This window comes from Canis aureus, chromosome 5 (genome assembly GCF_053574225.1).
Source record: "Canis aureus isolate CA01 chromosome 5, VMU_Caureus_v.1.0, whole genome shotgun sequence".
Taxonomy (NCBI): Eukaryota; Metazoa; Chordata; class Mammalia; order Carnivora; family Canidae; genus Canis; species Canis aureus.
In genome coordinates, this window is record NC_135615.1 from 61861928 (window position 1) to 61875154 (window position 13227).

A 13227-nucleotide genomic window follows, 5' to 3' on the forward strand; every position below is an offset into this window, starting at 1 on the left:
TATATAATTTCTAGGATTACTCCTTTATCTGAGAGCCCAACGAGCCTGCCTCTCTGCATTCCCTGATACCCAGGGGGTTACATGTCCTAAAAGTAGTCTTGACTAGCAAAAATCCTACCAGCTCACCCACCCCAACCCCAGTTTCAGGATACTTGACAAATATCTCTGAGTTGCCTTAACTTAGAAGCTATGGACATTGCCGGTCAATGCAAGAACTCTGCATTCAAATCCTGATTCTGTCTTGCTGTTTGACCTTGGCAGAGGGCATTCATTTCTCTACACCTCAGTTCTCCCCATTGGCTAAGGTCTAGGTTAAGTCCAAACCTGAAAGATTAATCCATTTTAAGAGAAGATTATCATACGCCTAAATTTAAAAATGGGTTTTCCCACCTTTGGGAAGATCCCCATTGTCACTTGTCTGTAAGATGTAGCAAAATTAAGGCCAGTCTGGAAAAACAGCCATGTAGTCATTGCCCATAGCATATCTAAAGCGGTTGTGTCTTCCCTCTGCAACGAAAGCTTTGCCTCTGCTCCCGTGAATATCTAAACACTTCTAAAGAGAAAATTTCGACTCTAGTTTCTCCCTTTGTGGGCCAATCTTTTGAACTGCAAATATATGAGCAGAGACTATTTATGCATTCAACTTCTCCTGTACATGTTTGTTTGACTGGTAAGATGGAAGGTAAGGGACTATTTACCGATATCTTTGAGAATAATATAAGTACACAAGGGGGCCAGGAATAATAGGTTAACATCACAGAAAATGTAGGTTGGGTATAAACTTCTCAGCAGTTTGCATGATTCAATTATGAAGTAGTATCCCATAGGAAGGGCTTTGATCATCTGCACTGGAGATGTTTTCAATTTCCTGGGATTTTTGAAAAATCTCTCAGAGTGATCTTTGCAAAAACAGAAGGATAGGCTGTTGAATTTGGGGTCTTTTTCTGCATTAATTTATTTCTCTCTCTTTTTTCCCCCACTTGCTAATTTCTTTGAATAATTGTTACAATGAAGTGTAACAAAGGATCCATTCAGGATTTCAGAACAGCAATGAAAGATGTGTATTTTGCAGAGTGCTATATAAGCCTAATCCAACAGTGTTGGCTCCTAGGTAAAGTGAAAATGTTTAACTTATTACTCATGGCTCATAAGTGTATGTAACTTGCTTATCACTTACTTGACCTTACTTGAAGACGAGAATACTCCATTTTCTTTCTTCTTCCTATATTTTTGGTTAACGTTTTAAAGTAAAATAATACAGAAAAAAACACACCACCAGATGTGTAACTTGGAGTTATTCTAAGACAAATATCCTTGCAGTCACTACTCAGATAAAGAAATAGGACTTTGCCAGTCATCCCAGTAAACCTTTTATGTGCTCCATTCCAAGGACAGCACTCTTTCTCCCCACGATCCTGACTTTTACGTCACCTTCTTGCTTTTCTTTGTGGTCAAGTGGGAGCCCCTAGACACTTGCCCATTTTTAAAGGCATTTTATGTTCTTCAAGTTTCTCTTCATCTATACACTTTCTCTCTACTCCTTAACTACCTCTGTTGAAGAATTTAGGACATTTGGTCTTAAGAGTTTCTCACAGTCTGGGTTTTTCTGGTTGCAAATTCAGGATATTGTTTGGCATTCTTTCCTGCAATGGGATCCAGAGGCTGGATGGTCCTCGCATCTGATCTGTTTGGGAAGAATATAATTGGCAGTGTGTTCTTTTCTGAGAAGCACAAATGGGGCTCTTTTGTGATATTAGCAGCCATAGATGTCGATGCCTACTTCCCTTACTATATAAAGAGAGGCTTGCTTTCATTTATATTTGAATGCCCAGTGGATAGAGGCTTAATTCTTCCCTTATATTTATTACTTTTCAAGATAATGAATGGTCTCCCTATCAGCCCAAAAGTGACCAATCAGTATCTTTAAAAATATCATTATGAATGGTCATTAAAAAAGAAAAAAAAATAAAACCAATTGAGCACCAGAAAGAAATAATGAAGTAAGAAAGGAAGTGATGGAAAGGACGGGAGGAAAGAAGGGAAGAGGGAGGAAGGGAGGGGAAAAACAGAAGGTAAGCTGAAAAGAAAGAAAAAAATACTATGGTATAAATCTAACAAAATATGTATAGGATCTATATGTGAAAAATTACAAGACCCTAATGAAAGAAATCAGAGCAGATCTAAATAAATGGAGAGATGTGTCAGATTATTGGGCTTTAGTTAAAAATAACATATCAAAATCAGTCCATTAATTATAACAAATGTATCATACTAATGTAAGATGGGAACCATAGGGGAGAGTGGGTATGGGGCATATGGGAACTCTCTGGACCATCTCCAAATTTTTCTGTAAACTAAAACTATTCTAAAATAAAATGTTTATTTACAAAATGTCACTATAAACTCATGAACTTAAACATGTTTGATGGGATGCAATCAAATGTAATGTTTTGTTTTTGAAGCTTCAGTGGCTCCATTTTTGGCCTGTTCAAAGTTGGCTCTTGAGACCTTTTCACATGACCCCAACTTTTGAAAGGTTTCTGGATGTCTGATATGACAAGATATTTTAGGCTCATCTTTTACACTCCTGCCCCAGACATAAACATCAGCCATTTTTCTAAGATGTCCTGGTTTCTTCCATGAGTAGGGAATAGTATTTCAAGATCACAGTCCTTGTGCTTTGGACAGCTATTTTTAGAACTCTTCATTGGACCCCATGGATTTATACTGATGATTCTAATTCCAACTTCAGACCATAGTTACTGCTTTAAAAAAGAAAAGAAAAGAAAAGAAAAGAAAAGAAAAGAAAAGAAAAGAAAAGAAAAGAAAAGAAAAGCATTAACTTAGCTTCTTCTGCAATGCATCTGCATCTCTTTTTCCTACACTGAGAACCCTGGTTTCTAAGGACAAAAGAATTGATAAAAAAAAAAAATCAGAATATCTCACAGCACTCATTTCCTTGACCCCAAAGTAAACAAGAGTTTCAGAATGATACTACACCATGAACATCACCATTGAGAAAAGTCTTTAAAATTTTCCATGTGCTCTTCTCATTCTTCCTCTATTTTGTAGTTGGACCATAACTACAATGCCCAAACCTAGTCACTCTTACAAATTCTACTCCTTTGCCATTAACCCTATTTGGGTCTTACTCCATAAGTAACTGTATTTAGAGATTACCACCAGTGCTTGTGTTGATGCCTTTCAAGTTACTTGGTTGTCTGAAGCTTATGTTTTAGAAAATTCCTCAAGAAGGGCTCATGAGAACAATACTACTTGAGTTCTTTGATGTGATAAAATTTGTCTGTGTCCTTTGTACTTTAAAGTGATGTTTATTAAATAAAAAATTATTGACTCACATTTTCTTTCCTTGAATTTCTTAAATATTTTACTCCATTTTCTCCCTTCCCTCACTTTCTTCCCCTGCCTTTTTAAAGTAAGCTCCATGCCCAACATGGAGCTTGAACTCATGACTGAGATGAAAAATCCCATGCTCTATCAACTAAGCAAGCCAGGCAACCTCTCTTCCTCTTTTTCTTATTTCTTTCTAAAATCACTAATTTTTCTACTGTATGGCTTGGTGTTGGTAGCTTTGGGTCAATATTCTTGGGCATGCATTGTATTCTCTCAATGTCTATTTTCAAATCTCTGTTTTCTCCAGTAAAGTTTCCTGAATGTTTAGTATTCATTCTCTTTCCTTGTCCTGGTTTAAATTTTTAAAACCATTCCTATTATTCATATGTTGGACAGTCTTTGCCTGTCTTAAATATTTGCCTTTTATTTCAAACCCTTCTTGCTTTTTCTTTTATTTTTCTATATTTTTGTTTTGATCTTCTGTTTATCTTAAGGCATAAGCTGTCTTACTTATTTGTACCTTTATTCCTTCTAGTATAATTTTTCATTTCCTAAAAATGTTTTTGAAATTTCTACTTTTTAAAGTTTCTATTGCTTCCTCTCCAGGTTTTTCTAATTCTGATTCATATTATTTTTTGTATCCTGCATATTTTCTCATTGTCTTTTAGCTCATTTTATTTCTTTATTTTTCTATTAAAGATTTTATTTATTTGAGCAAGGAAGAGAGAGAGAGAGAGAGAGAGAGAGAGAAAGAACAGGAGCAGGGGGAGGGAGAGAGGCAGAAGGGGAGAGAACCTCAAAAGACTCCCTGTTAAGCATGCAGTCCAGCTGGGGGCTTGATCCCAGGACCCTGAGATCATGACCTGAGCCAGTCAGTCCTTTAACCAACTGAGCCACCCAGGCACCCCTCAGCTCATTTAAAAATTGAAGTTTATAATTCTAATCCATTTTGTGGACCTATTTTCCTGGCAGACTTTCCTTGTCCACAGGAATACTGTTCTGTAGAATTTTTCCTCTTTTTTTTTTTTAAATAACTTTGTATGAGATTTATCCTTAGTACATGTGGAGTGCTCATATTTATATAAAAATAGTTTTCTAGAACTTTTAGAAAGAAGTGTAGCTCAGGGTGGCTTTTATAACTTCAGAGAATTCTCTCTTATGGTGTGTTTGTGTAGTGTTAAAAGGTATGTGGTTTATTTTCTGATCTTTTTTGACTGTATCTCTCTTCCCCATATTTATTTATACCTTCTCCTTCCTTGGGGTGTCTTGACTCTCTCCTATTTGATTTTGATTCTGTTTCTACCAGCTGTTCCTCAGTGTGTGATCTTCCCCTCAAAGGGGGTCCCATCATACCAGTTTTGGATGTTGAGAGGAACCAGATTCTTGTAGTCTCTTCAATTCTTGCTACAGACCCTCCTACCCACCACCTTCTAGTAGACTGGGCAAAGCCCCTTCTAATTGCAGCCACTCTTCTCATATTAGTCTTCCTTGCTTTCTGGTGAATACTTGTTGGCTATTTTAAGATTCTTCCATTTCCAGATTCATCGGATGCTCTGTTGCTTCCCTCTATTTCTTGCACAGACCTAGTGTCATCAGCAGTTGGGATACTGTAATTTATAATAAAAATATCAATATTTGGTCTTAGTCCCCTCTCTTGGCACAAAGCTCCTAAAATCCTTTCCTATGTCATAAGAGCAATCAAGGTATCTTGATTGTCCCTTTCAACCACACCTGAGTTTATGTCAGTGATGTGACTTTGGGAAAGCACTAAAAGGTGGGATCTGGGTGCCAGGGTAACCAACCATGTGATTGGAGGGCTAAAAACTCTTAGTGTTATCTTCCTGAGAGGGGAGAGAGGTGGGGAGGTGGTGATTTAATCAATCAATCATGGCTATGTAATGAAGTCTCCATAAGAACCCAAAGGATCAGTTAGGAGAGCTTCTGGGTTGGGAAGAGTGGGGTATTCAATGAGTATGGAAGCTCCTTGCCCTTTCCCCATACCTTGCTTACCCTGTGCATCTCATCTATCTGGATGTTCCTGAGTTAGATCCTTTGATAATAAACTGGTAATCTGGCAGGCAAATGACAGGAGACCTAAATAATAGTGACTTAAAAACATAGGTATTTATTTTCCTACAAAACAAACTCCAGAGATAGGTGGTCCAAGTTAAAAAGCTGCTTTGCAGGGCCATCATGACTCCAGTTCTTTCTATTTTTTCACTCTTCTAATATTAATACATAGTTTTGTCCTCTTGGTTACAAAATAGCTGCTGTACTTCTAGATATTACATGGACTGCTGTCAAGATTGGTTGGGCCTTGGATGTGAAATTATGACAAAACATAATTTAAATACTCAGAAATATGATGAGAGCACTTTCCACTCTTCCTTAAACTCTCCCGGTGAATAGTTGAATCCTAAATAGAATGCTCTTATTTGTCAAAACACTCTCTTGCAAAAAGTTGATATTCTGACACTTTCATAAGACTGTTCCAGGAATTTGCAGTCTGAGTCCTGTGAACTTCTCGGTCTACCATTTGTCTTCTTGCTCACCCTGGGAATCTGCCAGGGGCCACACATGGTCCTGGCGCATATTTACTGGAATATGAGTTTTGCTGTTCTATACTCCATTTGCAGAAAATCATAGTTGGTGACTTGCCAAACTAAGTTCTATTGGTTATGTTGAAAATTTGCTCTTCACTTGGTGACTAGTTGGGTGCTTGTTCTTTGTTTAATGGACAGATGTTAGTGGGAGTGTTCGAGTTTCCTCCTCGGCTTCACTTTTTCAATGGGTATAAGGTTTGGCCAACCATAGGTGCCAATATGTAAGCCATAGTGCCTACCATCAACACCATTGCAAATATAAACATTAAAAGTACCACCATCCTATACAAAGGAGCTTAGGTAAAGCAATCTACCAACTGTAACTAAGACTAAATCCTGCTCAATGGAGCTGGCCACCAATGGCACAGAGGGTGATCTGTTTGGGCCATCCTTTCTGATCTTTGGAGACGCCTGTCCTGGGTGCCATTTGATGACAAGTGACCACCACCACACTGGTATCACAAAGCTGCCCCTCCCCACATCCTAGACATGTATGAACACTGTCCTCTTCTCTTCATTCTAGCAGCTAGGACCAGGCAGAGATGTTTAAGTAAAACATTATCAGATATTTGACCAAAAGGAAAGAAACTCAGAGTCAAGTCCAACCAGATAATGTGGCTCATCCTTCATCACTCTTTCATATTCTACTTTGGCTTCTTAAGAGTGATTCTTCAACTATGCTCACTCTGGAGCCAGGACCACCTAAACACACCAATGTTTCACATCTGTGGTTTTATAAATATATGAGCAAGTCTAAACATCTTAACATATCAAAAACATACAAGCAAAATAAATTCCACATAATTTTATAATTAAAAGGGAGACTAAGGGGTGCTTCCTGAAGAAGTCCAATCTCTTTCCACAGGTGATGAAGAACAAGCTCCAAAATGTTACAGGATTTGTCCAAGGTCACAAATGAAGTAAGGGACAACGTCAAGGTCAAGCTCAAGGGTCTGGGTGGTTCCAGTCCTGTGATTTTTTCCACTTGCAGCATATAGAATCCTGTCTTTTAAGACAGTCTTTAAGAAAAGGCCTCTGACTACTCATTTCACCACTAGCAGCAAACCTATTTTAATTTAATAGCTTCTGATGCTCCCCAAACAGCATTTCTCAAACTGGATCCTAGGCCCTTGAGATTTTGTGGGTCTGTGAGAGTTTGATTTTTCTTTTCAAAGGGAATTGACTGAAGCGGACAATAAAAGCCAAATAGAATTGTGTCGAAGTGGATCATCCAACATCAGAGAGGATGGTAGTATCATCCAATGTCAATTATATTTTTGTTTAGTTCCTGTATAATAGTGTTTTTCTGTCTTTAGCTATTGTTGTGTAACAGCACTTTTTCTTTTCCTTACAAATCCTTTGTTCTGTATATTTATTTATTCGTTTGGTACAACTAATTAGAATGATTCAAACAATAAATCTCTTTAACTTCTCTCTCTCCACTTAAAAGACACTGTTACCCATCATTACATTTGTTGTTCTGAGTCCTTCTCTCTTATTTCTGACAAAAGAATCAAATGTCATGAGATCATCAAAATCTCATAAGGATCAGAAATCATGGAATGAATTTGTTTTTAACAAACACATGCTTGCTATTTATTGTGCATTTTTAAAAAACATTTATTTATTTATTTTAGAGGGAGAGCAAGAGACAGCATGTGAGCTGGGGGAGGGGCAGAGGGAGAGGGAGAGAATCCTCAGGCGGATTTTCTGCTGAGTGCAGATTTTCTTCCACTGTGGAGCCTATCGAGGGGCTCAATTCCAGGACCCTGAGATCATGCCCTGATCCCAAATCAAGAGTCAGATGCTCAATCAACTGAGCAACCCAGGCACCCCAAGTTGTCATGCATTTCAAGGCTTTTGCTTAAACTGAATATTTGGTGCATCTCTATTCCAAAGGAATGAATGTTTCCTTATGGAAGAGTCAAGAGGTTAACTTCCGACCTTAGAACTTTAGATGCCAAGTTGTCCTAAGGAGTCTCAAGTGTAGAGAAAAATCAATGGTGAGCCTATTAACACATACGGGGCATCCCTTCCCTCTTTGGGGCCATGTTCTTTGTAGTGTGTTTGTGTGATGTGAGCAAATGGTGAGGGAGCCTCTTGCTCAGATGAGGATGGAACGGATCTTTCAGGGATTACCAGCATCATTGGTGGAGAGGCCCAAGTATCTATCCAAATGAGCTCTCAAGTGGGACAGCTGGTCATGTACCCAGCCTCATCCATGCTGCCTGACTTCCTCCCCAACAGAGATCACTGCCAGGGAAGGAAAAGAATTTGCTATCATCTGTTTAGATAAGAAAGTTACTGCTTCCAGGGTATTTTAGAATTTCTCTTGGAGGAGATTGGCTCCAAGCAGAAGTTTTTCCTAAGTTTTTGGCTCTTCCTTAGACTGAATCAGGAGTGGAGGAAGGTGAAGGCTGCTTCAGAATGCAGTGGGGTCCCAGGATGCCGGCATCTCAGAGAGGCCTTGAAGCAGTGGTTCCAGGGGGAATTGGGCAGCTGGGGTACTGTCTCTGCCCCCTGCCGGGGTCCTTTCCAGAGCCTGACACCTAGAAAGTTCTCACCAGAAGTTAGCCACCACTGTGAAGTAAAACACATAGAGCATATGTTCATTCATTCACCTAACTGCTTACCAAAGTGCATTCACCTGTTAGCTTAGTGATAGTCACAGCATTCCTATAGGGTAAGGTTATTTTTAAGATTTATTTATTTATTTTTGGGGGGTGGGCAGAGGGAAAAGAAGAGAGAAAATCTCAAGTAGACTCCCTGCTGTGTGCAGAGCTGGACCTCACGACCCTGAGATCATGACCTGAGCCAAAATCAAGAGTTGGATACTCAACAGACTGAGCCACCCAAGTGGCCCTGTAGGGTAAATTTCTGAATAATGCTTATCTCTGAACACAGAAGACCTTTAACAAACATTTAATGAATGAAGAAATGAGTGCATGAATAATAAAAGGACACACATGGACCTGGGTATGCTTTTTGGTCATATCCATTATTAACTTGCACAAGGACACTATTCTCATTGAACCTGATTTTTCATCTGTAAAATGGAGTGACAGTCCTTTCTTCACTAGATTGTAAGGATGAATGAAATAACCTCTAAAAATAATGAAACCTCTGTAAATAATAAACTGATTTAAAGCTCCAAGTACAATACCTAGCACATTAGAATGCTCACTCAAAGTGAACTTTTGTTTTGCTCGTCTGTATTGTAGATGAGGATATTGTGACCTAGAGAATTTAAAAAGACTAGTCTAAGGACATTCAATTGCGGTGGGACAGGGATTTGAACTCAGGTCTCTTGGATCTTAACTTTAGCTTCAATGGGGGTGCTAAGGGAGTAGTACCAACATCTGAAGGGTAAGGAGACTAAACCCCACTCACTTCATCACTAACATTTCAAGACTCAGGTGTGAGAACAACAGGCTGTTTTCAAAATACTTTGCTCCAGAGCTTGTGTGATACTCAAACAACTGGTCAGTTTAGACAACTCAGGAACAAAATATGTAAATTAGTTGTATGGTCTTGTATAGACAATATAATCATAGAATTGACAGATCCCCGACCCCCACCCTGCTCTATTTTTTTCCCTCTATGTTTTTTCCTGTTCCCTTTCTAAACAGTGGACTCTCACAATGTTTACCTAACAATGAACCTAAAAAAAAAAAAAAAAAGAAAGAAAGAAAACCATGAACCTCCTTCCCTTTCTTTGTACATGGCAAGTATCTGAGTAAGCATGTAGAATCATGCATATGGATGGGAAGTAGAAAGCCCAATGCATTATTTACATATCATGTTGGCCAAATACTTGGACTTTTTTTTATTTATCTTGTGTTCTTTTGGTTGAGCCTGGCACAACTTGCAAGTCTTCCTTTTGCCTGGTCACTTCCGATCTTTTCTTCTCAAGATGAGAAGACTGATGATATTGAGAGACAGACAGAGAGGGACTCTGTGCCTTGTATATACAGAATACTCACAATATTTTTTCCATGTAATTTCTGGGACTTTGGGGTTGGGGATGATGGTAAGGGAGAGTTCATCCCAGTATGACCCCATTTTTGCCTATCTCTCCCTGTCTGATTCCTCTGACTCTACAGGTGGCTCCCCCACCCCTGGAGTGGCACTCTTCCCACTCCTTGCCCATGCCTCCCTTGTACCCTCTCTGAGAGACTATACTGCTCACTGGGAGGGGGGAGGGTCATGGATGACAGCCCTCGATGTCTTATCGTCCTGGTACCAACAGGAACTTGGCAGTCATGATAACAGGTACCCAAGATACCTGGAGACCATGCCAAGCCAGTCTCCCATCAACTTCTTTGGGGCTGAGTTCTGGCTATCGTTGTGCAAAGTGAGAAGTAGAACAATGCTGGTTCTCAGGCTTGGGCACAACCTTTGTGTCTACCTTTGTCTCCTAGTAACATCTGGTTTGGTTCCATCTTTTTTTCTTCCTTCAGAGGTGCTCTTTGATGTTAATCCAATCATAACACCACCACCAATAATGAATAGCACTACCAGGGTACACTGAGCACCCTACCATGTGCCAGGTACTTCCCTGGTCCTTTTGTAGATATTACATCCAAGCTCATGTTGGCCCTCTAAAAGCTGGTCTATTATCTTTATTTTGCTGATGGTTGACTGGGGCTCAAAGCATCTTGACTTTCTAAGATCATTCATCCATCCAGTGACAACAGTGGGGTTCAAATTTGGGTTTCACTTATTCTGTAGCAAGCATCCCCTGCACTATACAACCACCCCCAACGCATTGTTGAACGCTCAGTGCTAGAAACAAGCAAGATGATATTAGGATTTTAGGGTTTCCCGAGGCAGTGCATTGAATCACCTTGAATCAGTGGTAACTAGGAGATTCCCTTTCACGCGCTCCTTCAGAGGCCTGATTACCCGAAACAGGAACTCTTCGTTTGCTCATGGAGCCTTGACACCTGTCTAATGTTTGCTAACCTTCCCTTTTAATAAAGACACAGAGGCCTCAAGCACCAAGCTCTGGGCAAGCAATTAGGTCCAACGAGAATTTCCTAGTAGTGTTGTCTTTATACTTGTATTTATTTTGTATGGCAATTTCTTTTTATTCCAAGTGATATTAATTTCCCAGTTATGGTAGTGATGAAAAGATTCCTTTTAAAATAATATCAATCTAGGGGTTCCTGGAAGGCTCTGTTGGTTAAACGTCCAACTCCTGATTTTGGCTCAGGTTCTGATCTCAAGGTTGTGAGGTCAGCCCTGCGGTGGGCTCTGTTCTCAGCGTGGAGTCTACTGGAGGATTCCCTCTGCTTCTCTCCCTCTGCCTCTCCCCCTCCCCTGCTCACACATGTGTTCTCTCTCTTTCTCAAAAAAATAAAAAAATAAATACATAAACACATAAACATAAATAAATAAATATATGTATATATATATCAATCTAGATTTTTTTTTGTTTTTTTGTTTTTGTTTTTGTTTTCAATCTAGATTTTTAAAAGTGAATCAATTTAGGGACACCTGGGTAGCCCTATCGGTTAAGTGTCTGACCTCTGCTTGGGTTGTGATCTCCAGGTCCTGGGATCAAGCCTGTGTCAGGCTCCATGCTCAGCAGGGAATCTTGCTTCCCCCTCTTCCCCACCCTTTGCCCCTCTCTCCGCTCATGCTCATGCTCTCTCTCTCTCTCAAATAAATAAATAAAAATTTTAAAACTAGTGAGTCAATTTAAAAAAAACTGTTAAATAAATAATAGTATAGATCATATGCAGATAGAGGAATTACGTACAACAGGCATTCAAATGACCAAAATGTTGGAAATGTGACCTCAATATTTCACTTACCTGTGGCCTACAGGAAGCCAAGCCCATGTTACACACAGAAGGACGTGAGGACACATGGGCACTTAGGTTTTTGTGGCACAGGCACTGTTTTGTAATGTTGTAGTCCTATCTCAGAAGTACTTCATACAACTCTTCAAATTATTCTATAGATATTTTCCCAAGTCTTGTCTTTCATGGGCTCTAGGCTGGAGGTCACCAGGAACTACAACGGAAAGTGTAATGGGATAAGGGCTGGAAGGGAGGTGTGGACAGAATATGATAGCATCTCCAGGCACGTGGGGTCACTTCTAGAAATGGAAATCAAGGAGGCTTCCTGGAGGAAGAGGCATTTGAGTCAGTCTTCGAGGAATGAGTAGCCATCGACTGTAAGGATATGGGAATGGGGGCTGGTGGGTGAGGGAGCAGAGAGGCAGGTACCCCCCGACACACACACCAGAAAGTGGAGAAGCAAAAGCTGTGTTTGGAAAATAGCTATTATCCAATTTGCCTGGAGCCCTGGGAGATGTGGCCAGAAGTGTAAATTGGAACAAAATTGTCATATCCTTAAAAATAGGCCAAGGAGATGGGGCTTATTTTAGAGTAGAGCAGAGATTCACTCAAAAACCCCTCAATAAAAAAAAAAAAAAAAAAAAAAAAACCCTCAATAAGAAGTAGAAATTATTAGGGTCACTGATAGAACTCAGTTGTCCCTGGGGACCTGCATTTCCTCCAATTTGTCTTCTCCCTGAATATATGAGATGAGCTACTTCTGAGGCCTCATTTGCTTGCCTGGAAGTCCTATCCAAAATGCCAGTCATTGGGGCACCTGGGTGGCTCAGTGGTTGAGGATCTGCCGTTGGTTTAGGGCATAATCCCGGGGTCCTGGGATCGAGTCCCACATCAGGCTCCCTGGGGGGAGCCTGCTTCTCCCTCTGCCTATGTCTCTGCCTCTCTCAGTATCTCTCATGAATAAATAAATAAAATCTAAAAAAAAAAAAAATGCCTGTCATGCTGCTTAAAATTCCATCAATATAAATCCATCCCTCAGGACGCAATGTCTCAGTTTGAACACTCCAGGAGATGCAGCATTTTTAGTTCTTGAATGCTGCCCTGGGGTTGTGCTTCCATGTGGGCAGTTGGCCAGGATTGGAGGGTTTGGGGATTTGAAGTTCATGATCATATCTCCAACCGCACAAACATGAGCGTTTCACCTTTTCTCTATGCTTTCCTGACTCTTCACGTGGAGATTGCGGAGAGTCCCTCTGCCAGAAACCACATTCATGGAGAAGAACCATCAGCAGGATTTGTGGAATCAGAGATGGTGCAAAGGTGAATCTCCTATTCAGACCATCAGACGGTTTATTCCTGGATGACGGTTTATTCCTGGAGGCCCCGCCTTTGGGGTACCCAGGAAGCTGGCTTTTCTCTCCTGTGTTTTGTAATTGTGCATTGTGACCTCATTGTCAGCGGAG

General features: G+C 40.1%; 2 long non-coding RNA genes across 2 annotated transcripts; one reads left to right on the forward strand and one right to left on the reverse strand.

Annotated features, from left to right (window-relative positions):
• Window positions 1-1018: 1018 nt before the first annotated feature.
• Window positions 1019-7422, forward strand: LOC144314366 (uncharacterized). The gene is made up of 3 exons (XR_013380214.1): window positions 1019-1111; window positions 6823-6877; window positions 7133-7422. It is a non-coding gene; the product is annotated as an uncharacterized LOC144314366 (long non-coding RNA).
• On the reverse strand, window positions 5610-13174 carry LOC144314365 (uncharacterized). The gene is made up of 3 exons (XR_013380213.1): window positions 12967-13174; window positions 11777-11978; window positions 5610-8537 (listed from the first exon to the last, which is right to left on the reverse strand). It is a non-coding gene; the product is annotated as an uncharacterized LOC144314365 (long non-coding RNA).
• Between the last annotated feature and the right edge of the window lie 53 nt (window positions 13175-13227).